This window comes from Ursus maritimus, unplaced genomic scaffold (genome assembly GCF_017311325.1).
Source record: "Ursus maritimus isolate PB19 unplaced genomic scaffold, ASM1731132v1 scaffold_25, whole genome shotgun sequence".
Lineage (NCBI taxonomy): Eukaryota > Metazoa > Chordata > Mammalia > Carnivora > Ursidae > Ursus > Ursus maritimus.
The window spans coordinates 7,289,385-7,316,970 of NW_024425008.1; the positions used below are offsets into that span (position 1 = coordinate 7,289,385).

Here is a 27,586-nt window from a genome sequence, read left to right on the forward strand (position 1 = left end):
CCATTTCAGCTGCTCACCTCGAGGACCTTCAGACTTGGTAAGAAATGTCAACCACGTCAACAATGAGTCAATAGAAACTACTCTTCTTCCCACATGTAAAACGTACTGAAAGTAGCATTAATTTGAAGGAGTTTGGAAGTGCAGCAGAGTTCTGTTTGCCAAAGACAGTGGCAAAAGTCTGAAATCTACCATGATTCTTCTAGAAAATACTAGGTTTTTAATACTCTGACATTACACCACTTTTCGAGCTTTCCAGTAGACATTCGCAACACAAAGTGCTAAGTCAAGGGCCATGGTTACACCCTGTTCTTCCTTGTGAACCTGTTATCGCCACACAGGGCCTACAACAACCTCTATGAATGCCATTTCTACTGTATCATTTTCCTGTTCAAGAACCTGCAGGAGCAAATGAAACCCAGTTAGAGACTCTATAATCTAGGCAACAGTTATATTCGTGAAGCAACTATCCTTCATCTCCCTCCTCCCCTTCACTCACGGGCTCCCCAAAACAGCCAGTTCTTATTTTTTTATAGGGCTTGTCTTTGCTCATGCTATTCTCTAAAACGTTTTCCCACTCCTCTCAAATCTATACATACTTAATTTAAGACTCAAGCCATGTCACACTTTCACAAATCTGTATTAATTTTCATACTTCATTGCACACTCACTTCCTACCTTCATTTTGGTATGAAGTTTACCATGTATGGCCAATTAATTTTTTTATAAAGGTAAAATATCATTCAATGGAGCAAGAGTAGTCTTTTCAACTAATGGTTTTGGAACGGTTGGACATTCATAGGCAAAAGGAAAAGAAAAACAAAGACCGAAGACCTAAACCTCATATCTTATGCAAAAATTAACCCGAAATGGATCACAGATCTAAATGTAGGGCATAAAATTATCTTTCTGCCCTAAGATTAGAGTTCTGACACACACATGATGCCAAAAACACAATCCATATATCAGTAAGTTGGACTTCATCAATTAAAAACTTTTGGACTACAAAAGACAGTATAACAGACGAAAAGACAAGCCACAGACTGAGAGAATATATTTACAAATCACTTATCTGCCAAAGCACTTGTATTCAGGATATACAAAGGACACTCTAAAATCAACAGTAAGAAAACAAACAATCTAATCACAAAATGGGCAAAAGATATGAACAGACAAGTCACCAAAAAAGATAGACATACCAAAAAAGACAGAAGATGCTCACAACATCATTAGCCATTAGGAAAATGCAAATTAAAGCCATGATGAGATACTACTGCACACCTATTATCATGGCTAACATGAAAAATACTGCCAACCCCAAATGCTGGCGAGAATGTGATGAAGCTGCATCTCTCATAGAGTGATGATAGGACTGTAAAATGGTACAGCTACAGTGGAGACGTTTGGCAGTTTCTTAAGTTAAACATTCACTTACCCCACAACCCAACATTCTCACTCTTAGTCATTTATCCGAGAAGAATAAAAACTTATATTCACACTAAAACCTGTACATGAATACAGGCTTCCAGTTATGGAATGAATGAGTCACAGGAACAGCACAAAGAACGGAATACAGTAAATAATGTAACAGCGATGTATCCTGACAGATGGTAGCTATACTTGTGGTGCAGGTAGCAGAATGCATAAACATGTCCGTAACTTTTGTACACCTGAAACTAATGTAACATTGTGTCAACTACACTCAAATAAATCAAGGAAAAAAAAAAAAAAACCTGAACATGAGTGTTCATAGCAGCCTTACGTGGAATAGCCAAAACCCAGAAATCCACAGCTCCTTCAGTGGGTGAATAGTTAAATGAAATGTGGTTGAGCCATAACCTGGACAAGCATAGTAGCAAAACTAGGAAACTGCACTGATACAGTATTAGTAATTAAACTACTTATCCAAATTTCAGTGCTTACATTCTTTTTATGAGTGTATGTACAGTCCTAGGATAGTTCATCATGTGTAAAGATTTGTGTAACCATCACAACAATCAGGATACAGAACTGTTACTACACAGAAACATCTACGCCAACCCCCCAGCCCTAACCCCACAGAAACTGATCTGTTCTCCATTTCTACAATTTTATCACTTCAAGAATACTATATAAACAAAATGATACAGTCACACACCCTTTTGAGATTGGCTTTTGTCACTCAGTACAATGCCCGTTAAGCTCCACCCAAACTGAGGCAGGCCCACAATATTGTTCCTTTTTTCTATTATGAGTGGGTGTTCCATTATATGGCTAGAACACATTTTATTTAACCATTTACCCACTGAAGGACAGGTGGAGTTGTTCTGGGATATGGGTTCTTATAAAAAAGGCTGCTATGAACATTCATGTACAGGTCTTGGTGTGAATAAGTCTTCATTTCCCTAGGATAAACACCCAAGAGTGCAATTGTTAACTGTATGTTTAGCTTTTTAAGAAACTGCCAAACTCATTTCCAGAGTGCTGTACCGTTTTACATTCCTACCAGCAGCATGAGAGGTAATGTAAATTTGAAAGTCACAATTTCTAAAATATTTTCTAAAGGCCTGAAAAACCAATAAGATTAAGCCTCTAAAATGTCCTAACCTGGGGCGCCTGGGTGGCACAGCGGTTAAGCGTCTGCCTTCGGCTCAGGGCGTGATCCCGGTGTTATGGGATCGAGCCCCACATCAGGCTCCTCCGCTAGGAGCCTGCTTCTTCCTCTCCCACTCCCCCTGCTTGTGTTCCCTCTCTCGCTGGCTGTCTCTATCTCTGTCAAATAAATAAATAAAATTTTAAAATAAATAAATAAAAATAAAAAATAAAATAAAATGTCCTAACCTGAGCTTAGTTGGTAAAAAAATGAATTTTTAAAACTTTTATCTTGATTCCCAAATAACAGAGTTTTCCTTACTACCTCTAACAAAAAATGTATACTTAAATATAATCCCCTTGTTGCTAGCTCTGTTGCCATATTATATAGTAAACTGCAATAAGAAGTGAAAAAAGGCAATATTGCCAACAGAAACAGTACAAGTTTGTTTCTATGTCTTCCAGACATAGCCTATGAAGACTGGAGGTTTAGCAGCACTTTCCAACTCAGAGTATTGTAAAATGTGTTCACAATGCATTTATACATAGTATCATCAAACAATGGCACTTGTTCAGCTGTGACTTGGTAAAACAATTGGAGAAAAGCAATTAATCTGAAAGAAAGCTGTAGTTATCTTAGCTGTAAAATTTCTAACTTCATGATTTTTTTAAAATTTTAAATATAATTGACAAAGACAGATAATGGAGTCTCTTTTGGGTTCTTAAAACAAGGAGCTAGCTGTGGAGCAGACATACACGTGCAAACAGCAGCAAGACAGCCAGTCTGCGAAGAAAAGAAATAAATGCACGAAAAGAATTCTAACTTCCCCCAAAAGAGTGGGAGGGAGGGCTGGTGCTGCGGTCCTTGTTCCTAACGACTTTCCAGTTCTTCAGTCCCTTGTGGGACCTACTAGACAGTGAGGTCCTAAGACAAATGTGTCTTTCCAATAAAGTATGCTATTTGTTTAAAAGGTAGAGGACAGAACGCTCCTAAATCTCCCAACTAATAACCTTGCAATTTAATTATATGAGCCCACCTACTACATCATCCCACTTAATGTATATGGCTTTATTGGTAAATATCCTAGTATGTGCATATGTTTACTATTCCTCCTAAATATTAGCCAGTGTGAAAGTGTCTATCTTAATTTTCAAATCCTAGAGTTCTGGTTCCCATCCAATGGGCCAAAAACCTATGGAGAGACAGGAATTATTGCAAAGAATCATCAAAATCCATGTATCTACATGAAGACAAAAGAAACAATATGATTCGCACTCTATTTTTCCAAATTGACAAAGATGTTGTGGCTAGTAAATTTCTTAATAAATTTACTGGAGAATGCTACTATTAAGTAGAGTACTTTCTTGTCATTAGTATTTATTGATGAATAGTAAAAATCTAACTCTTCCTGGGAGGGAAGTGCGCACCTCATCCCTCTCTAGGCTCTCTAGAGAGTGTTCCTTTTTGAAAGGGTTGCCTATGTCATACAGAACAAGAGTAGTAGAGTATGCTTGGTTTGAGTGCAGAGATGAAAGACAACACTGGGAGAGGTGGGGCAGAAGGAATCGGGAAAGTGCATAAAATTACTTCAAAACAGCAACCTCAATACTAGGTAAACAGCATTCAGGAACCAAGTTGGGGAAAAATTAAAGGGCACAGCCCTCTTCTCATATTTACAACGTCAAGTAGGAACATATTCACAGGAGTTTCAGTCCAGGGGCCAAACATATTTTAGAATACAAATATATCCTAGCTAAGTGCTTTGTCAGGATTCTGTCACCTTTCTAAACTAATATATCCTTACTAAAAATTTCATATTTTCTAAATTTATCAAGAAATAGTACAGTTTTTCAAATGTGTCCTATACATATATTGACTTCTTGTGTGCTGGATGCTAGACAACTGAAATCAAAAAGAATGACCTCTATTAATTTAAAACACAACACTCCAATGGCAAGAATAGACTGTACCTAACCAAGTTCCTGGCAGACACATGATATCTGGTGAATAAATGAGTCCATTTCTGCTCACTCTGAAAAATAACCTCAGCAAGCATGGAAAATATCCTACCAGTCCCAAAAATACTCTCCAGTCCTATTCAGTTACCAATCCATTCTCATAACCCATCAAGACCAATTTGCATGAAAGCCTCACCCCCACACACAGAGGCAACACTTAATTCCCATTAGGTTCACTGCCTGATATATGGTATTATCGGTACTTGCACACTGGCATAAATTCAGGATTCATCCTTCACTTGATAGAAGGCAGATTTTAAACCTTCCAGTGAGTTTTATTTTGCAAATCAAAAACCCTTTCAAAATTTTATTTTTCAATTCAAAATTCTATCCATTGTACAATGTATCTTATTAGGGATGGCTTTAAGGCAAAAATATACAGTTGTCAAAATAAAAACCTAATTTTTTCTTTTCTAGACATCTAAGACATTCATTTATATATTTATTATTTCACATTAGTTCTCAAATAAAAAAAAGTGGCCTATTTAAGAAATTTTAGGGTCTGTCAACATTTGGAATGTACTGCTGGTTTTATATATATACACTTGCATCCTGAAATAAAACTTAGCCTAAGCTTTCCACAGAACCATTTCCTGGGCACTTAGTAACTTATTCTATGCCAGGTTCTATGCTTGACACATTACTCCATTATCCCATTTGTTTAACAAATACCCTCTCATAATTTTTGCAGTACTCAACAAGAAGCCACTACACTATAAACCTGGTATCTGTACCAGATACTAGCACTAAATTTACAGTGATATTTCACACAAGTTTTTTGTTATTAAATTCAAGTTGTTTTACTGTATTAAAACAGAATCGGATCAGCAACGTTGAGATGCACAGAGAATAACCATCTGTGATCGCTTCAGCAGAGAAAGCTATTATTAGGTGACTATTTAAGTTACATTCCTTCTATGGGTAGATGAACATAACCTTATCTATCCAGAAATTTAATTCCAATTACTACACGCCATTTTGAACAGCATAATCTAAATAAAATGATTATATAAAGAACCCTAGCTTCCCTCTGAAATTGCTTTAAAATTGTAGATTAAATTCTCTCCAAAGATATGCTCAGCATATGGTAAAAAGGTGTCTTGATTCTGAACTCTGAAAAATAAATAGTGACATTTTTTCCCTTTTGTGAATTCAGACTCAACAGACAGGCAAATTCAGGGAGGGAAGGAGGGAGGGAGGAAGGATGGAAGGAAGGGTGGATTGATTAATGAGGCTCTTCAACAGCTTCCTAAAACCGCCACCCCAACAGCAAAACTGGTATTTCCAAGTTGTTCCAAGAAAGGGAGATGGGAGAGGGAAAGGGAAGAGTCGATACAAAGAAAAACAAACATGAGTGACTTGACAAAAAAGAAGTTAGAAAAATGGATGGCCTCAACAGGAACCTGGTGTCTGCCTCTCTCCCTGCCTCTCAGCCCAACGACTCTGGTGCTGTCCGTCGAATTTAACTACATCACCGTAAGAGTTTTGAGACAAGAACCAAAAACTATTTCGGCGGTAGGAAAAACTATGTGTTGCCCTCGGATACAACTGCATCAGTAAAGGGTACCACCTTGTCAGCCAGGGAGAGAGACGGCATACGAAATCCCTTAGCATATAAACGACCCACGGAGCCCTACGCCTTGCACCATGTCCTCCAGGGCAAGCTCCTACCCGGCCTCACCCGGACAGACAGGTTGGTAAGGGGACAGTCTCCTACCCTAAGGTTCCCGGGCCTGGAACGCTATCCTCAGAGGGCAGGCTCCTTCTCCCCTCTCAGTTTTCAAGTCAAACGTCACCTCCTCTGGGATACCCTTCCTCACCCCCAACACTCCGGCCTACAATCGCCTGTCCCGGTTTCAAGGGAGCTTTTCAGGGTCTGCAAACTGTAGCATTTGCTTCTATTCGGTGTCCCCCCCGCCCCCGAATGTGAACTTCAGGATGCCAGAAGGACCTCGTCGGTCCTTGTTAGCACGCGGCCCCCGGCCCTGAGACCGGGCCCCGAGTGCCCAGGACGCGAGGCAGGTCTGAGCGCGAGAGAAAGAACAACCACGCCGGGGAGTGGAGGGCGGGGAAGGCCTGGCAGGTGCAGGAAGCCCGGGCCGCGGCTGGGCCTGAGGGGAACCAGCGAGAAGGGACGCCCGCGCGGCGCCGCCCGAGGTCACGGCCGCCCGGCCGCCCCGCGCCGGCCCAACCCCCGGCCGCCCCTCCGCGGCCGCCGCTCGGCGCCCGCGCTCTCGGACGGCGCAGCCCGCGGCCTCCCTACCCCGAGCCGGAGACGCGTCGCCTTCTGCACTGTACGAACTTCCCGCCGCTTTCGCCGACTTGCAACTCCACCGCGGCGTCTGCCCCGTCACACCCTGCAGTATGGAGACTTCCCATTGGCTGAGGGAGAGCGGGAGAGGCGGGGCAGCCGCACAGAGGGGCGGAGCCCGCGCCAGCCCGCACCGCCTCTCCACGCATGCCGGGAGCTATGGGCCGGCGCTCCCATTGCATGCTGGGAAATAGAGTCTTTCCCAGACTCAAGATGATCCGGGTCCCTCCCTCCGGCTTCCGGGAAGTGTGGTTTACTGCTTGCGAGTCAGTCCTGAGCGGTTACTGTATCCTCCAATGCTGTTGGAACCGAAGTAAGTGTTGCCAGTGTTCGAAGTAGCTTGATTTATTAAGTAAGTGTGTTGGCAAAGGGTTGGATGTGAAAGAAGCCCTATAGTCCCATGGGCTAAGGGTCTCCTCTGCCTACTTGCGCTCACGTTTTCCCAACTTCTACTCCACCACCCTGGAAGGCTCGTCCCCCAGCAGCTTGGTTCAGCACTATGGCCTGGGTCTGGAAGCAAACAGCCCGCAATACAAACCCTAGCTCTTTCACTTTATAGTTTTGCGACTTAAGGCAAGTTACTTAATCCCTGTGAGTCTTGCTTTCCTGTTTCCGTCAGAATTAAATGAGATGGTCATTTAAGACAGTGCTTTGTACATAGTAGGTGCTCAATAAATAGTAGATAGTATTAATAATATTCTGCCCAACGATTGTCATACATCTAAATCCTGTCTTTCAAAGCCTACTTCAATGTCTACCTAACCTTCTGTAGCATCTCATCTATAATTATCTTATGCCATGGTTTCCTTTGTATTTACAATCGTTTAAACCTCCATCAGCCATGCGGCTGTAAGCTTACTGTGGACTGGAACAATGTTCTAGCTCAAAATCACCAAAGCCATAGGCAGAAGGATATCAGTGAGGAGGGTCATTGATGAGGATGGGTATTCCCCTGGATCCTTGTTTTGGCAAGGTCACCTCCAGTTGGCTGGGTCCCTCAGCTGAAGGTCACTGCTCCCTGGCCCTCCCATCCCGTTTACAGTGACAGGCCCCTTCCTTTGTGCCTCAGATCTGCTGACAAACACCACAACTACTCTGAGCCATAAGTTACTGTTCCACCCCTGTGGTTCCCACACCCACACTTTTGTTAATAGTCTCCTTGAAAATAAACCCTCCTCAGATCATCTTATCTCCAATGTGTCATCTGCTTTCTGTTGATACCCCAAAGGAAATACATGCACAAGGTGAGCACCCGATGAATATTTGTCAGCAAAGAGGTCTCAAGATTCACACATCTCGTGGGTGTAGAATTTCCCAGCAAGACAATGTGTCCAGAATCCATTGAGAAAAAACACTCTACACACACACACACACACACACACACACACACTCATGTGCTATGGTAAGAAGACTTGGAACGGGACTTACCCATCACATTGTGACCATGTTCCCCTAACCCCAACATACACATGCAGAAGAAATGTCCCTGCTTCCAGGCTGGGTTGACAGTTGGCTGGCCTTAAAGCACAATTAAGCCAGCAGCAGTGCATGGAGTATTCTAAGGTGAGAATGGAACATATTTATTCTGGAGCTCATGGTTATGTCACCCTCAGTTGGATGGCTTACTGTTAAATGCTGCTTAAGTGAAGCTATGTTCCAAGGCAGTTGTTAACACCTCCAACACCACCCACACATGGTGAGATGTCCTACCAGTGCAGAGCATGGCAGGAGACTAGTCCAAGCTGCCGTCATGGAGACAGTGTGTCTGAAATGCTGTAGATGGGAATAAACCCCTGGGACATAGGTATCCCAAGAATACACCCTTGGGATACTCCCCTGTAGATGGGGATACACTGCTGGGACATCCATGAATTTTGATGAGTTGGTAGCTTGGTAACAAGATCAGGGTTGTGCAGAAAGCTGACCAGTCAGAACTTGCTATGGCTGGGTTTTAGAACTTATGAATTGAGCTAGAGAGGAAAGGTCCATGAATATAACCCTGCCGTCTCTGCAAAAACATCTACAGTCCAAACAAATGTTTACTGAGCACTTACTCTGAGCCAGGGTATGAGCTAACCTCTGGGAACTCTGGGGATTCTGGTTTAACTAATGTTTAAGGAGCCTCTATGGTGGGTTAGACACTGCTTTTTCACATACATTATTTCAGTTCTTAAAGGGGAAAAATATCTCAAAGACTTTAAATTATTCCAGGCCCCCTGAATCTACTAAGTGCTGTTTTCACTGTGGCTTTATGCACAGCCCCAGTTACATTAGGAAACATCTAATAAAGAACTATTTTCAATGCAGGAATAGAGATTTGTACACAAGGCTGTCATAGTCAGCTAATGGGATTCCTGGATAACAGATCATCATAGATAAAGCAGGGTGACCCATAAGTGGGTTCAGCTAAATGAATAAAAACTTTCCAGCTTCCTAGCAAAGGCTGACCAGCCAAAAATCTATGTATGGGATCTATTGATTTGCCAGATAGCGAGGCCCCAGATAGCCCTTTTTTATTTCTAGGAGCCCTACCAGCTCTTGTAACCCTAGTACAAAGGCACAGAAAGGTAACAATAGAACAGTGTACTTTGATGAAGAGGGAGAATGTTGGTATTGGCTAGACCATGGCAGAAAAGGTCTGCAAAGTTCAAACAAATAGGATAGTCACCAAGAGGCAACATTGCCCTGACAGGCTGCCCAACAGTCGCTGGTTCTGCTCATGAGTCAGTTCATGAGTCCTGGGCCTTGTTGTTTTCATCCGTAGAATGGGAATAATCATCCTGAGCCAACCAGTTCTCTGTCTTCCCCAGGGCTTTGAGAGGGCTTTGATCTACCTGGAACAAAGCTGCTAGGGTGTTATTAGTTTAAGCAACCTAACAACAACCCCAGAAAATATTACCTCCTGGGAGGAGAGAAAAGGGAGAAGAGGGAAGAGTAGAATGTGTATTAGGGTCTTCTGAGTCCCCTGCCCCTGGTTTCAATGCCTCCTTTCATCCCAGGTGCCCAGAGCCATTATATCCATTTTAGCAAGGACTTTTGAGCATCTACCTTGTGCCAGGCACAGTGTCCTTAAGAAATTTATAATCCTGTGGGAAAGCCAGATATGTCTACAAATTCTAGGAGCTGTGAATTCTTATGAACATGTATTATGTGCTGGAAAACTACCCCCAGTAACCCTAAGAGGTGAATAATGTTCCTGATCTTAAGGGAAAGGCTTCCAGCTTTTCCCCATTGAGAATAATATTTGCTATAGGCTTTTCATAGTTGGCTTTTATGAGATTGAGAAATGTACCCTCTATTCCTACACTCTGAAGGGTTTTAATCAGGAAAGGATGCTGTATTTTGTCAAATGCTTTTTCTGCATCAATTGAGAGGATCATATGGTTCCTGAGACTTTTCTTGTTGATATGATGTATCACACTGATCAATTTGCGAATGTTGAATCACGCTTGCATCCCAGGTATGAATCCCACTTGGTCATGATGGATAATCCTTTTAATGTACTGTTGGATTCTATTAGCCAGGATCTTGTTGAGGATTTTGGTGTCCATATTCATTAGGGAGATCGGTCTGTAATTCTACTTTTCGATGGGGTCTTTGCCTGGTTTGGGGATCAAGGTAATATTGGCCTCATAGAACATGACAAGGATGCCCACTCTCGCCACTATTATTCAACATAGTACTAGAAGTCCTTGCAACAGCAATCAGACAACAAAAAGGGACAAAAGGTATCCACATCGGCAAAGAAGAAGTCAAAATGTCTCTCTTCGCAGATGACATGATACTCTATATGGAAAACCCAAAAGAATCCACTCCCAAACTATTAGAAGTTATAGAGCAATTCAGTAATGTGGCGGGATACAAAATCAATGCTCAGAAATCAGTTGCATTTCTATACACGAATAACGAGACTGAAGAAAGAGAAATTAGGGAATCCATCCCATTTACAATAGCACCAAAAACCATACGTTACCTTGGAATTAACTTAACCAGAGACGTAAAGGACCTATATTCTAGAAACTATAAATCACTCTTGAAAGACATTGAGGAAGACATAAAAAGATGGAAAGATATTCCATGCTCATGGATTGGAAGAATTAACATAGTTAAAATGTCCATGCTACCCAGAGCAATCTACACTTTCAATGCTATCCCGATCAAAATACCGAGGACATTTTTCAAAGAACTGGAACAAATAGTCCTTAAATTTGTATGGAAACAGAAAAGGCCCCGAATCTCCAAGGAACTGTTGAAAAGGAAAAACAAAGCTGGGGGCATCACAATGCCGGATTTCGAGCTGTACTACAAAGCTGTGATCACAAAGACAGCATGGTACTGGCACAAAAACAGACACATAGACCAATGGAACAGAATAGAGAGCCCAGAAATGGACCCTCGGCTCTTTGGGCAACTAATATTTGATAAAGCAGGAAAAAACATCCGGTGGGAAAAAGACAGTCTCTTCAATAAATGGTGCTGGGAAAATTGGACAGCTACATGCAAAAGAATGAAACTTGACCACTCTCTCACACCATACACAAAAATAAACTCCAAATGGATGAAAGACCTCGATGTGAGACAGGAATCCATCAAAATTCTAGAGGAGAACATAGGCAGCAACCTCTACGACATCGGCCAAAGCAACCTTTTTCATGACACATCCCCAAAGGCAAGAGAAACAAAAGATAAAATGAATTTATGGGACTTCATCAAGATTAAAAGTTTCTGCACAGCCAAGGAAACAGTCAGAAAAACTAAGAGGCAGCCCACAGAATGGGAGAATATATTTGCAAATGACACTACAGATAAAGGACTGGTATCCAAGATCTACAAAGAACTTCTCAAACTCAATACACGAGAAACAAATAAACAAATCAAAAAATGGGCAGAAGATATGAACAGACACTTTTCCAGTGAAGACATACAAATGGCTAACAGGCACATGAAAAAATGTTCAAAATCATTAGCCATCAGGGAAATTCAAACCAAAACCACACTGAGATACCACCTTACGCCAGTTAGAATGGCAAAAATAGACAAGGCAAGAAACAACAATTGTTGGAGAGGATGTGGAGAAAGGGGATCCCTCCTACATTGTTGGTGGGAATGCAAGTTGGTACAGCCACTCTGGAAAACAGTGTGGAGGTCCCTTAAAAAGTTAAAAATTGAGCTACCCTATGACCCAGCCATTGCACTACTGGGTGTTTACCCCAAAGATACAGACGTAGTGAAGAGAAGGGCCATATGTACCCCAATGTTCATAGCAACATTGTCCACAATAGCTAAATCGTGGAAGGAGCCGAGATGCCCTTCAACAGATGACTGGATTAAGAAGTTGTGGTCCAGATATACAATGGAATATTACTCAGCTATCAGAAAGAACAAATTCTCAACATTTGCTGCAACATGGACGGCACTGGAGGAGATAATGCTAAGTGAAATAAGTCAAGCAGAGAAAGACAATTATCATATGATTTCTCTCATCTATGGAACATAAGAACTAGGATGATCGGTAGGGGAAGAAAGGGATAAAGAAAGGGGGGGTAATCAGAAGGGGGAATGAAACATGAGAGACTATGGACTATGAGAAACAAACTGAGGGCTTCAGAGGGGAGGGGGTGGGGGAATGGGATAGACCGGTGATGGGTAGTAAGGAGGGCACGTATTGCATGGTGCACTGGGTGTTATACGCAACTAATGAATCATCGAACTTTACATCAGACACCGGGGATGTACTGTATGGTGACTAACATAATATAATAAAAAAATCATTAAAAAAAAGAGGTGAATAATGTGATCCCCAGTGTCCAGGTGAGGAGACAAAGCCCCAGAGAAATGAACTGATTTGTTCAAGTTCACTGCTGGTGACCAATAGAGCTGTCTGACTCTATATCCATCCTGACATCAGTTACAGCGGCTGATGTTGGAAGAGGTAATGATGTAAAGCCTAACTGGTGGCACACAGACTCTATGCAATGAGAACACAGAAAAGAGAGCAAGTTGTTCTGCCAGGCTTCGTAGACAAGGTAACAGACATTGACCTAGTTACTCTACTGAACTAATCTGGTGACTTCCACAATAGTAGAAACAGGTCCTTTTAGATTTACTGACATAATAATGGATGATTATAGATTATTCTGAGGTCAGAAGTGGATGAAGGGGGTTTTGAAGGCCTAGGAAAATGTTTCCTCCTCTTCCTTTTCTTCATCCTGATAAGGATGGTGGTGATGATGATGATGATGATGATGATGGAGGTGATGGTGATGAGGACAGCCTCCATTCATGGTTTTAAGCATTTTCCAGGAATCGTGCTAATATTCTCCCAGCAAAATTTCAAGAAACCTTCACAATAGCCCTTGGAGGTTGGTATTACTACCCCCTCCCCCACTGTGGAGATAAGGAAACTAAAGCTCAGAGAAGGTAAGTAACTGGCTCACAGTCACACAGCTAGGAAGTGATGCAGCTGGACTTGAAGCCAAGTTTTCGACCAACTCAGAAGACTGAATGTTTAACCACTCCCCCTGCAGTGCACCAACCATTCATCATTTCATGTATTTCTATCTACTGAGCCAGTTTTCAAGATGCCATAGTTATTTGTCTTCCCTAAGTTTTGAGAGATTAATGGTACAGGAAAATTTAACATGTGCACCTCTAAGAACGACCGTGCTGTTTCTCGGTGGGGTGGCTCACCAGCTCTCAGTGGAGGATGCTGGGAGAGGCGTCGCTCTCTGCCTACGCAGGAACAGGGACAGATAGGATCTACTGACACTCACCACACATTTCTACCATCTTCTACTGCCCCTTCCTACTGCAGAGGCTGCAAAGCTAAAACCTGCATTTCCCAGACCCCCTAAGTGCTTAGGGCTCTACGTGCATATTAGGCTCCATCAGGTGAGATTCCTCAGGCAGATTTGGAGGGCAGCAATACAGTCATGGAGCCTTGGGATTTTTTGCCACCATGTTCCAGCGCCATGTGCCTTATTTCATAAGTGTCAGAAGGCAGTTGCGCTGGTGGCAGGAGCAGCTTCCTGATCCCTGGGTGGCAGGTGCAGTTGTGAGTATGTGTAGTGAAGAATCTAACCTTGCCCAAAAAAACCTTGCCCTGACCTTTGTCCCAGCTTCTGGGAGGTGATCTCTAAGACCTTGAAATGCCACGCTTGATAGGAGTGTCTCTGTGTGCCTGGGAGCCTTGGGTCACTAGATGGTGCAACAATCTGATTTAGGGTGGGGACTGGTCTCGTGCGAAGAACCAAGAACTTGATTTACGGCAGGTGCTTTGGGTCACGCAGTATCAGGCAACCTCCAGAGGGACTAGAGACTGAGATCAGCCACGTGGGCCATCAATCACACACTTGTGGTAGAGCCTCAATCAGAACTCTGGACACTGAGGTTTGGGTGTCTGGTTGGCAATAATAACAGTATTGTCACATGTTGATACTGGGAAGTAACGCTCTCCTAACCCTGTGGGAAGAGGACAACTGATGCTCTACACTGGGAATCCTGGGCTCTGCTCGTTCCCTTGGCAATTTTAATCTGTATCCTCCCCATGAGTATACCATGAATTGGCTAGAACTCTCACACCTTTATCTCAACTTACAAGTCCCAATGGCAGCCTCCTCGTCCTTCCTCACTTTGACTGTGGCAGAGCAACTGGCTTCGCTGGTAAGGCAGCTCTGCAGAGTTCTGCCAAGTTCCAGCACGTTCTGCTAGTCTAGCCCTTCAGTAATCTTTTAAAGCACTAACCTCTTATATTAAATCGCTTTGTGCTTAAAATACCTCGTATGGTTGTTGTGTCCTGTGTTAAACTTTAAGACAGGACAGGAGCTGGCCTTGATGCAGAACATCTCGTATTAATTCTAACATGCATGCTTTTCACTCTTTAATGTCTCTGAAATCAGGATATGTCTCACAACCAATGCCAATCGTATAGGCAGTGATTTCATCTTTATCAGGAGCACATAAAATAATGGGACATGTTAAGATTGGTGGATCTGAATAAATTCCAGGGTACCTGGTACCTGCTTCATTAGAACTTTTCTCCAGATCATCTCTCCCACTCCCTACACTTCCCACATCGCACACTCGATTTGACACTCCCAAACTCCCGGGGGCATAAGCATTCCTCCTTTCTCCCACTCCACACTTTCTGAAAGTGAAGACAAACGTCCTCAGAGAAAGAGAGAAGCACTGTGTTAATATGAGAGCAGTGTGGGTTTTGTGAATGAGACAGACCTGAGTCTGGAACCTCCTTCTGCCACTTCATTGCTACGTGACCTTGTAGAAATTACTAACCTCACTGAGCCTCTTTCCTCACCTGGAACTGCTCATAGTTGTTGGGATTAAGTGAGACAGTGTGTGCCAAATTCTTGCCCCTTTGGCCACTCAGTAAAAGTTGCTTTCTTCCTTCTGTTCATCCCTCTGTTTCTTCTCTCCTTCTAAACACCATGAGGTCCGCTTCTCACATCACTCCACCTCCAGGAGCCAACTGCCAGAGGCTGTCATTACTGATCGCCAGCGACTAGCCATAGACTCAGGTCAAATACACGTACACGTTCATACGAGCTGCCAGGTTGCAAACCAGGAAAGGAAGGAATGCTCTTCCAAAACGAAAGCAAATTGTTGCTTTTCTTTTCAACCATCCAGCTCTTATTATGTTTTGATTTCAGGGCTGCTCCAAGATTCCGGAACAAAAGGCACTATTTGTGAACATTGTTATGAGACTCTAAGGGACCCTGAGCAAAACAAAACCATTTTATCACCAGAGAATTGGAGAGACTTGTTGCCCAATATAGTCATTGCATGGAAAATGCATTTTTCCCATTTTCCACAGACCATTGCCATCACCACCACCTTGCTTTAACTAAACCCATAGCCTATCAATTAATCTATAGGCAAATATTTTTCAGTAATAGTAACTAAAAGATGGGGAGCCTGGGAGGCTCAGTCAATTGAGCAGCTGACTCTTGATTTCAGCTCAGGTCATGATCTCAGGGTCCTGGGATCAAGCCCTGCGTTGGGCTCTGTGCTCAGCCGGGAGTCTGCTTAAGGATTCTTTCTCTCCTGCTCCCTCTGTCTCTCTCCCTACTCACACACATGTGCACTCTCTCTAAAATAAAATAAATCAATCTTTTAAAAAAATAACTGAAATATTTTAGCAGTTACCATTGCCAGGCATGGTCCTAAGTACATTATACCTACATCTCATCTGGTCTTCCCAGGAGCTCTGTGAGGTTAAGTACCATTATTAGCCCATTTTACAGGCAAGGGAATTGAGTCTTGGAGAACTTGGGCAACTTTCCCAAAGTCATATAGCTAGTAAGTGGTGGAGGCAGATTTGAACTCATCTGTACAATGTCAATGATTATGATCTTCCCATATGTCAAAGGGAATGTGGGATCTCACAGCATAGACTGGCACATGGTCCCTGACCTTCAGAAATCTGGGATCTGGTCATTGAGCTAAGAGTCAAGGTCAGCTGTAGGAGAAATCTGAGTGAGCCAGGGCTCTTTGAGAAGACAAAGTACAGTGGGCTACATTTTGTTAATATGAATTTCTTTACTTCCCTCACCTTCCCTCTATCAATCTCTCTGGGCCCTGTGGTTTCTCCACAGTTCAGGCAATAAGGACATTCCAGTCCTGTGCCTCAGGGGCAGGAAGCCACTAGGAAGAGAGCCAAAGAACAGAGATGGCAATTCTCAGCTTTTTAATATTAAAGTACACTTTTGAAACTCATGGCAGAAGCAATATAATTCAGAAAAGGTTTGTGAGTTTCAAAAGGTTGGGTTTTTAAGTGTCAAAGGTCAAGGTCTTGGAGGTAAGGCCAGAGCATAGGAGAGGTTTCAGCAGAGCAACACTGAGGGTGGAGGTAGGGGAGAAGGAAGAGGGAGGCAAAAGGATGAGGTGCCAAGGTGTCCCTGAGAAGGGCCCTGTGTATGTCCTGCCCCTTCCCAAGGCCAACCCCAGACAGCAGGTGTCCTAGAACCCCGTGTGGGACACATCTCAGGGAATGGGATCCCACCTTGTCTCCCAAATGCCGGGCTGCTGTTGGGCCTTGGGCCCTGCTTCCACAGTGCTCTGGGCTGAATAGTGTGCCCCAGAAAGTTCATATATGGAAGTCCTAATCCCTGGTATCTCAGAATATGCCTTTATTTATAGATAGGGTCTTTAAGAGGTGACTAGGTTAAAACAAGGTCATATGGGTGGGCTCTGATTCAATATGACTGGTGTCATCCTTTTTTTTTTAAAGATTTTATTTATTTGATCAATAGAGAGTGAGCAAGAGCGTACACAAGCTGGGGAAGAGGCAGAGGGAGGGAGAAGCAGACTCCCCACTGAGCAGGGAGCCCAATGTGGGGCTCGATCCCAGGACCCCGGGATCATGACCTGAGCCGAAGGCAGATGCTTCACTGACTGAGCCACCTAGGCACTCCAACTGCTGTCCTTATAAGAAGAGGAGATTCGGACACAGACAGGCACAGAAGGAAGACCACGTGAGGGCACAGGGAGAAGGGGCCACCCGCAAGCCAAGGAAACAGGCCTCAGAAGAAACGGTCTTGCCATCACTTTGATCTCGGGCTTGCAGAGAAAATACCTTTGCTCTGTTGAAGCCAGTCTGCAGTGTTTCGTCCTGGCAGCTCAAGCAAATGCATTCACACGGTGACCAAGCCCTCGAGCTGCAGACCCGGGCAGCTGTGCACCCAGACCGACCCCACAGCGCCAGTCTGCTCCTCCGGCCCGCTCCTGAGGTTCCGGGGCCAGCTCCGGGCTGAGCGCTCCGTCTCTACTGGGCACCAGCAGGTGCGGCAACCCAGCCGTGCACCCAGCCGGGTGCCCTTGCTTCTTCTGTTACTCTGTTTAGAAGGAAACTTCTATGAAGCCAAAGGCATGAATGGAGGGAGAGATGTTGGCGCAAGTGTGTTTTCAGATGTAAGCTAGACAACAGAATCAGGGAAGTAGCAGAAGGGCACAGGAATGGAAATGTGCTGTACATCTGTTAAGGGAGACTTTGAGAGGATGCTGACCTCTCGAATCCTTATTATCAACCCTGAAAGGCAGGTCTGATCATCGTTACCTTGCACATGAGAAATGGAATCTTTGACTATGCTTGCCGGCTACTCAGAGACAGAATGGGGCTTTATACTCAGGACAGTCTGACTCCAGAGCCGTCATGACTCCACACTGCCCACTCAAACAAGGTAAGTGAACTTTCTTTCTTCTCTTTTTCTTTTTTCTTTTTTTTTTTTTAAAGATTGTATTTATTTATTTGACAGAGAGAGACAGCCAGCAAGAGAGGGAACACAAGCAGGGGGAGTGGGAGAGGAAGAAGCAGGCTCCTAGCAGAGGAGCCTGATGTGGGGCTCAATCCCAGAACGCGGGGATCACGCCCTGAGCCGAAGGCAGACGCTTAACGACTGCGCCACCCAGGCACCCCTCTTTCTTCTCTTTTTCTGCATAAATGTCTCTGGCTAATGCCTTGAGAGAGATGAATACTCAGCAAGTTGATAAATTATACTCACTTCAAGCAAACAAACCAATTGTTTTGCCGCTAGCAGGTGTGGCTTGATTGCAGACCATTAGTGACCATTAATAAAAGAAACTCGGGCTGCAATCCATGGGTATGTTTGAATTTCCCAGGATTTGCATTTCACACCAGAGAGCTGAGCTCAGCCAATATTTTCATAAGCTAACACCTGCAATAGAAGCGTAAAGCCTGATTTAACCAAGGTAACATGTATCTCTGGGAATTAAAATATAAGCCAAAGGACAATTTGTGAACTTGATCGTTCTTTCCCCTATCATTGGTCTTAGGTTAGCATAGTGATAAGGCCTCAGGATGTCTTAAAAATTTGTCAAGCAGCTTTAAGTGGATTCAGGACATTTGGCATCGACTTGAGATGCCTCCTTTGATGCATCTACATGCTTAACAATATACATGTACTGTTGAACAAAGGTTTACTGAGCACCTACTATGCCCTAGGCACAGTGTTGGTTCTCAGGATGGGGAGGGACAGGACGAGATTGCTGTCTCCAAGAGGCCACGCTCTACTGGGGCAGATGGACACAAAGTGACTGTTACAGGATGGTGATAGCTGCATTATGAGAAGGGATTGCTGTTCCTTCCCTCAAGTTCCCACGAGGAAAATTACATCCCTCATCCCAGGGAAAGCAGTAATAGGAAGGAATTTCAGCCCTTTCCCACTGACTGCTCCCAAATAAGAAGGGACTTGTCAGATGGGTAGACTAGGAGAAGTCACTGAGCATGGACATGGGGTGGGGGCCTTCCTCTCTGATCTTCCTGCTCCTGCCTCCAGGTGGGGTAGAAAGCTTGGGATCCAACCGGCCTTGCCTTCCTGACTCAGGTCTGGAAGCACGAACCTCTCTGTTGAGGTTCAAAGGCGTGGGGCCTGAGACCCCACATGGCTGTGTTTGGCTGAGCTCAGGGGGCTCATCCTAAGGTTTAGATTGGGGGCCAGAGTCTCAAGGAAGCTCACGAGTCCACAGGTGAAACCTGCAGGGAAGCTTTATCAATCATAAAGGTGGCATTCTGCTCTTTATCTGTTTGATCCCAGGTCTGTATTTCAGTTTACTTCAGAGGAAAGGAGATGGGGTGTTAGTTCACTGGATTCCTGAACTCCAATAGCTGTGACCAGGGGTAAGCAAGAGGAGATGAAGGAGAATAAAAATGAATGAATGAATGAATGAATGAATGAATGAATGAATGAATACATGAGGAGCAATATCTAACCAAGCAGTGGGGGGAATCCAGTAGGCATAGCCAGACCCTCGAATGAAGTCTTGAAGGAGGGGTAGACATGAATCAAACAGACAGGGCTGGGAAGGGCATTCCTGGCCAGGGGAAGGGCATATGCAAAGACATGGGAGTATGAGGCTTGGTGCTTTTGAGAAACTGTAAAAAGCTACCCTTGTCTTGTGATGCTCCATGGGGTACACCTCCCTTAACTGTGGCCCCCTCTCTACACCTATGTCTTTGTTCCTTCATCGCCTCTTTGACCCTCTCTCTGACCCCTCCAATGTGCTCTCGGCCTCCTTCATGCCACCAAAAGCATTCTCTCAATGGTCACCAATGACCCCATGTTACTAAGTACGGTGACCATTGCTTAGGTCACTGGCCTCCTCGAAGCAGCCCCCCCACACACACGCCTGAGCTTCTCCTCTTCTTGAGGCACTTTCTCCTCTTGGCCTCTAGAACACATTTCTGGCCTGGTTTCTGTTTCCTTTTCTGGAAACTTTTTTCCTGTGTCTTTTGCTAGCACTTCTTTGGCTCCAACTTCTGAGTCTTTAAGGCCCTTTTCTCTGTGTCTCTGTTCCAATCCACACAGATTTCAGAGGGTGTAGATAAAAACTTGGGGGTCATCAGCACATAGTTGGCTTGTTAGAAATGAGGGTGGGTTATTTGTGAGAATGGAGGAACTAACCCAAGGAGCAAGTGTAGACTGAAGGGAGAAGTCAGACAGTTCTGCGGATAGTGGGGGAGGAGCTTATAGCATACTAACCTTCCATAGGATGGCAGCCCAAAGTAGGCAGAAACTGAAGAGGATTTGATCCTTGAAAGAAGAAGATCCATGTTTATCTGACTTTTCCACTGAGGACACTCCCCAGTCTACACATCACATGGTGGCTAGAAACTCAAAAGGAAAGTCACAATCTCACTAGCCCGAGGAGTCAGAGAATGGGATCTGAACTGCTAGAGCAGTTGGAAATGGGAAAGGATTGCAGAATAGAGCCATGGGGCAGCCCTAAGACCCCCATATAAACACCCCTGAAATCTTTGGCCGATTGATGACTTGCACCCACATGAGCAAGACTCCAAGAAACCCAAGGGGGACACATTTGGCAGGCTGAAAGAGCAAGGCAGAGATCTCAACAGCTGCCCACCATAAGGGAGACTGAGTCAGGAGTTTGAGTCCTACCCAGTTGGCAGAGCTTGATTAACATGTCAGGCTGTCTACCCACCGAAACCCACAAAAGACCATGACTTGAGAAGAAAGGCTAGGCTCAAGGACTGGGGAACTAAGAAACAGAGGCCCCACCATGTCAGTAGCTTGTCCAGGCAGGGCTGGGATTCAAACCCAAGGGCCCCAGCTCCAGAACTCAAGCGCTCAACCTCACCCACGTGCTCAACCCTCACTCAACCCAAGCAGCCCACATCCTTCCTCTAAAGCACTCGTCACCAAATTCAACACCCAATGGCATTGCACATGGAGCTATTTGTCTCTTGCACTAGACTGGAGCTCCATAAAAGCAGAGGGCTCACATGGTGCCTGACACACAGTCCAATAAATATCTATTGAATGAATAAATGACTCACCAAAGCCTGCGTGTGTATAATACATTAGTATATTTGTTATTAGTGAAGACATATGATTAAAAATGCCTTCCTGCCATATAATTTTGCACACCCCCTTATGATCCTGGAGTGAATTAAATCACCAATAATCACTCTGGTTTGTAGCTGGGTTTATTTGTACATATCTGTTACTGACTATTTTTAAGCATGATCAGGAATTTCTAAGGGTAATACGAATGACTCAGTATTTTGATTAATCAGCTCAGTAGGGAAAATTCCCATGGGTAATCAGGCTGAACATAAAGATAGGGCATGCTGAGATTGAGTGGGGTTGGGGGGTGAAAAAGACAAAGATAAGAATTTTATTTATTTATTTTTTAAGTCAGAAAAGTGGTTGAGTCACTACTACAGGACTTATGAAGTCCCTGTTTTATCATGAACAGGTTAGCAGCTGTTTTGGTTTCTTCCGGCTGCCATGTGAATGACTGCAAACTTGATGACTTAAGAGACATTTCTTCTCACACGGTCCTGAAGGCCAGAAGTCCAAAATCAAAGTGTTGGCAGGGTCGTTCTCCCTCCGGAGGCTCCAGGGGAGAACCCTTCTTTGCCTCTAGCACTTCCAGATGCCCTCCGCATTTCTTGGCTCGTGGCTGCATAACCCCATTGTCTGCCTCTGTCTTCATGGCCGCCTTCTCTCTGTGTCTGCAAAACCTCCCTCTCCTTTCTCTTTTAGGGACACCAGTCATTGGACCTAGGGCCACCCTAAATCCAGGATGATCTCATTTTGAAATCTTTACCTTGATTACATCTGCAGAGACCCTACGTCCAAACAAGGTCACAATCACAGGAGGGCGTTGGGACTTGGATGTATCTTTGGGGGGAACACTATTGAACCCATTACGACAGCCATGGCCAATGTTGCTGCCATCATTCCCTCTAATGGCATCAAGAGAGGAGCCTGCGCTGACAATTGCCCACTGACCCCAGGTGCGGTAGGGCATGTCTCCTGCTGTGATGCAGCCTCCTCAGATTGGAGCTGCTCTGGCCCGAGTACATCCATTCTGCAAAATTCCCACTCTTCAGAGAAGGAAACATAGGCCAAAAAAGATTAAATCAGCTGCTCAAGGTCACACACATGGAGAAGTCAAGGTTTGACCTTAGGCATGTCCTCTCCAAAGCCAGCAAGACAGCCATCCCACACTGCCTGAAACACTCCTGTTATTAGAGAGTCACCATATTATTTTTCTTTAAGATTTTATTTCTTTATTTGAGAAAGAGAGAGACAGCACGAGTGGGGCAGGGGAGGGACACAGGGAGAGGGAGAAGCAGACTCCCCACTGCGCAGGGAGCCCGACAAAGGACTTAATCGCAGGACCCCAAGATCATGACCTGAGCCAAAGGCAGACCCTTATCCAACTAAACCACCCAGGTGCCCCGAGAGTCACCGTATTATTTAAATACCTTTGCTAAGACTCAAATACTTCCTGAGAGAGGTTACCCAAGCCTTCGTAGAACCCCAGATTGTAGAGATGTGTATTAGACCACTTTTTTAGAACACAAGAGATCCCAGGGGTACGCATGTGGGGAAAGAGGCAATAAGGAGGAGGGTAAATTTGCAAATTGAGAAACCGATGCATAGAGAGGTTAAGTGACTTGATCACGAGTACGCAGCAAATCAGCAGCATAACCAGAAACCACTCCTGGGAGTCCTGATTCCGCACAAGGAAACCTGGAAGGCATCAGCCAGTTTGGCATATCCTGTATTGGCTGTGCCGAAGTGTTGCTGTTGGTGGAAGCAAGTGGAAATAGTGAAGTCCTTGCCGGACTCTGCCAAGAGGCTCCATTGGGCTGACCCTTCCCAGGAGGCCTCCCTCCCTGCATAGTCCAGAGAGGGAGCTGAGGGTTAGAGACCCGAGTCTTAGTGGTAGGCCTGCTACAAAAAACTCAAGCAACCTTGAGCAAGTCACGTCTTCCCTCAGTCTCCTCAACTGGAAGCCAAAAGGTTGAATTTAATCATCTCAAAATGGCCTTTAACACTAAGCACCTGCTGTCCATCGGCTTCTAGAGCTTGTGCAAACCTCGGGGTCAACTAAAGCTAGTTCAAACCCCCAGTGGATGTCTGGTATAGGCTCTGCCTCTCATCCTTTCGCCCTTCCACGGAGTGTGGCCTCTCTCGAGTCCAAGGGGGAACCAACCTCTGTAACTTTCACTTTACAGTTGGGAGGGACTGACCCCATTCCTGCTTCTGCCCTCGAGTGGGCCTGTGACCCAGATCTGGCTCCCCAGGGCAGTTTGCACCCTGAAAACGGGGACTCATTCAGGGACAGCAGTGTGGTTCCATCTGAGCCACTGAGATCCAATCCTGGGGCTTTTACTGAAAATGTTGGAAAAAAGAAGTTCTCCTTCTGCTGGTGTTGCCATGCCGTGAGAATGTGAGCCTGGAGCGAAGGGAGGGCAGCCCACGGGGCGCATTTGAGGAGTTGAGATGTCAAGAGAGGGAGGGAAACCAAGTCCTGGGAAGCCTGTTGGAGCATTAGGATGCTCCTGAACCCACAGCACTTCCGAGGTTCGTGGTTACAAGAGCTGCTTAGTCCCCGCATGGTGTCTGAAGCCACTTTAAATTGTCATTGCAACTAAGTGTCCTGATTGATACAAAAGCCTTCGTTTTAAGGATGAGGAAGGGAGGCTGGGAGTGGAAAGTGGCTTTTCCTTGTAATCTGACAGCAGGAAGCACCTCAGGACCCATCAAGCCCGATTCCACTCTTTACAGATAAAGAGACTGGTATCCAGAATGAGACGTGTCTTGTTATGTGTAGACAACGCACACACACACACACACACACACACACACACACACAGCTGTGTGAGTCGTCTTATTACAATGCTGAGAAACTCTGTTTATCATCAAACATTTCATACATCCTATTACACGTGAGAGAATTATTATCTAGCCCGGTGCTGTGAAATGCTTTTTCCCATAATGGAATTTTACTCTGGAAGTGTATTTTGGTATTAAAAGGCTCCACTTTATAATGTCGATGGTTCAATCTGTGATCTAAAAGGCACTTAAACGCTTTGAACAAGAGGCATAAAGAGCTTTTATTGCAAAAGCCTTTGCTGGATCCACCAATTTTGCCATTGATCCTTTTCCCCAGAAGACTGCTCTGGAAGCAGCCCATGCAGTAGCAAATCCCATGGCGGGGCTGGACCTCCAGCTAGGGAGGGAGACACATTTCCTGTGTGCCCATTTGCAGATATTGAAGCCATTCTGCCTGGACTATAATGAGCCTCTTCAGGCACCCCACTCAAGCAGAAACATCCAGCCCTGCAGAATGCCCATGGGGCTAGTTCTCAGTCCCCTTTACCCCCAGCTGCGTCACTTCATCTACAAAATAAGTTCAGTAGTACCAGCTCCCCGTGTCCTTGTGAGGGGTCAGTTAGTTACAGTTGCTAAGAAACCTGGGACATATAGGTGCTCTGTGAAGGTGGGGTCCCTGTCCCTGGTGGATAGTGATTCTTCAATAACTGAGGGATTCAGGGTCCCGCTAAGAGCAGTGGTGTAGTGGAAAGAACCTCACACTTGGAGCCCAGGGAGCACCCATGTCTCAGCTTTACCCTGGGCGGGACACTCAGTTCTCTAAGGTCCGACTTCCTTGTTGGAAAGGGACAGTTGAATATGTCACAGAGTTGCTGTGCATAGACCAATATGGCTACTTCCAACCCTGATTCCATGAGACCTTTCAGCTCAGTCACCTGACATGGAAAAGAGGAATATGATTAGCACCTCTTGGTCATTGACCCACCCTTTGCCAATAGCTGAGCACCAGGGATGTTTGGCTCACTCCCTGGTTGTCAGGGGCTAACGGCAGGGGTATCCCTTGAAAGGAGCTGTGGTCAGAGCAGCAGCGAGAAGTCGGAGCAATTGAACAACATTTCCCAGAGAATGCAGCATGGACCAGTGGCCCTACCAGAGTTCCAGGGTGAAATAAGTTTGGGAAGCATGGCATTCTATACTTTCTGTGAAATTTCCAATGCACATCAGAATATGTAGCTTTTCTGGTCAAAGGGAAAAAATTAATTTTGTTTAATTTAGGGCTTCCCAAATTCTAGCACAGAACATCTGTCACCAACCCATAGCTCTCCTGGGAGGAAGAGAGCACTTGGGGAGCAAGGCTCCAAGATTCCAGAGGCAGAAATGGAATTTTTCAGCTATTTCTTAGTTGTGATATTCCTGCCAATACTTCATATGCCTTCATTCAGGTATTCCAATATGAAGCCATTCCTTGGGCCATGCCATCCATCCATCCATCCATTCCCAAAGCATTCTTTCATGCATGTTTTCCATATTCAGTGGGCATGCTCTGCTTCCCTCGTGTCTCCTAGGCAAAGAGAACACCCTCCAAAATACAGCTCCTGGCTGCAAGGAACTCATTGTATAAAAGGGAAGACAGACACCTGAACAGATAATTACATGCAAAGTGACAAGGCCCATAAGATAAATGTGCACCTTGTGGGGGAGGTTGGGGTGGGGTGGATGTCAGGAAAGCCTTGTTTGAAAGATGAGTTGCTGCCCAAGGAAACAGAGGAGGCAGGAATATGGCAGAGAGAGCACGTGCAAAGGCCCAGGAGGAAGATAAAGAGATTTCTGGAATTACAAGTAATAAAATTAGGATGGAGAACAGAAGATGAGGGGAAAGGAGTAGAAAAGTAAGGAGGGGGCAGGCCATGAAGAATTTACTGAGCATGTATGCCAGGGAGTGTAGGCATCCTTTAGAACTGAAGAGCTATATGTTTGTGAGTGTGTGTGTTCGTGTGCACATGTGTGTATGCATGTGGGGAGGGGGCAGGAGGACCACATGGTTAGATCTGTGGTTAAGAACAATAGCTCTGAGATCCCATGGAGAAGGGCTTGGGGAGACACGTGAAGCATTGGACAACGGCTAAGAGGCAGGTGTGCTTGGAAGGTTAAAGATGGCGGCAAATTCTCTGTCAATCCCCTGACTGAGTGGTGGGGGTATTTCCCCTCCTCCTGAATCAGGACTGCCCTTAGTGACTTGCTGGCCAATAAAACGTAGAAGAAGGGAGAGTGTGTGAATTCTAAGTCTAGGTCATAAGAACCCTTGGTATTTCCACTCTGCCTTCTTGGAATACCTAGTCTGGAGGGAGACCAGCTGTCCAACTCCCCTAGGACCACCATGCTGTAAGGAAGCCCAAGCTAGCCACATGGGGAGCTGTGTATTGAAAGCACGATGCCTGGCCACCCCAGCTGCTCTAGTCACCCCAGCCCAGTCATCAGACATGTGAGGACAGATGCCATCTTGGATAATCCAGCCCAAGTAAACACAACGTGAAGAACCAAAGGAGCCCAGCCAGCAGCCCGGACCAAGGCCAAGCACCGCAGCCCCAGCCGAGCTGCTCTGCTATCTCCAGTTGCTCAAGTCATCTGGGCTGAGGCCAAGCCACTGTGGAGCAGAGACCAGCTGTCCTGCGTGCCTCTCTGCCCCAATTCCTAACCCACAAAATTGCACATGTAATTAAATGGCTATTGTCTTATGCCACTAAGTTTTGGGGTGGTTTGTTACACAGCAAGAGCTAAACAGAACACTGGACAAGCTCAAAGCATCAGGTCTAGTAAAAAAATATATTCCTGTGAACAAATAGGAAATAGTGCACACATGTGCACACACACACACACACACACACACATACACGCTCACACTTCTCAGACACACCTCCTATGTTATAGTCCATTCCCACTCTGGCCTCCACTCTAGCAGGAGTCACTTTGGGGCCACAATTCTGAAGGTGTAGGGACAGTGACCCATTTGACAAAGAACACAATGGAAATATGCAGAGTATTATTATGAGGTGGGTTTTGTTGATAAGAATTTAATGCAATTCCGGGAGCCAAGCAAGAATACCACATCAGTCGGCATTTCGTTCCCATGGCAAGATCATCTTTGCAGCTATTTCTTATATTCCTGGGTCAAATCCAAGACCTCAGTGCAAAGCCAGCAAAAACCTCCCTTCAAGGAAGGCATTTGGGGGAATTTCAAGCCATTCATCTCCTCCCAAGGCTCAAAGTCAGCCTAGAATAGCCAAAGGCAAAGCTCAGCTTCACCCTGGCTTTCTGTACTGGAAGTGCAGGGGCTGAGAGAGGACTTGGGGGTGGGGGGTGGGGTGGGGGAATGACTCTGCAGGAGGGAGAAACATAGTCCCAGAGCACCCAGCAGAGAGCATCCTCACCAGGACACACCTGGAGATGCCCTGGCCCCGCTCTGTGATCAAGAGACCTGTGCTCAGGTTCTGGTGCCGAACCTGAGGGTCCCTGTAACATGACAGCTGTTTATCTGTCTCGGGGACTATTGTGCGAACACAGT

At 45.1% G+C, this 27,586-nt stretch overlaps 1 protein-coding gene and 1 long non-coding RNA gene across 4 annotated transcripts in view; one reads left to right on the forward strand and one right to left on the reverse strand.

Annotated features, from left to right (window-relative positions):
• VRK1 (VRK serine/threonine kinase 1) overlaps positions 1-6,961 on the reverse strand; it is an 81,347-nt gene extending 74,386 nt beyond the window's left edge. For all 3 annotated transcript variants that reach the window (XM_040641454.1, XM_040641451.1, XM_040641453.1), the window contains exon 1: positions 6,851-6,961. The gene's annotated coding sequence lies outside the window, so the exon portion shown is untranslated. The remainder of the gene's footprint in view (positions 1-6,850) is intronic.
• Positions 6,962-7,149: 188 nt separating this feature from the next.
• LOC103669583 lies at positions 7,150-26,738 on the forward strand. Its single transcript, XR_570340.2, has 3 exons — positions 7,150-7,211; positions 17,950-18,093; positions 26,395-26,738. It is a non-coding gene; the product is annotated as an uncharacterized LOC103669583 (long non-coding RNA).
• Positions 26,739-27,586: the final 848 nt, after the last annotated feature.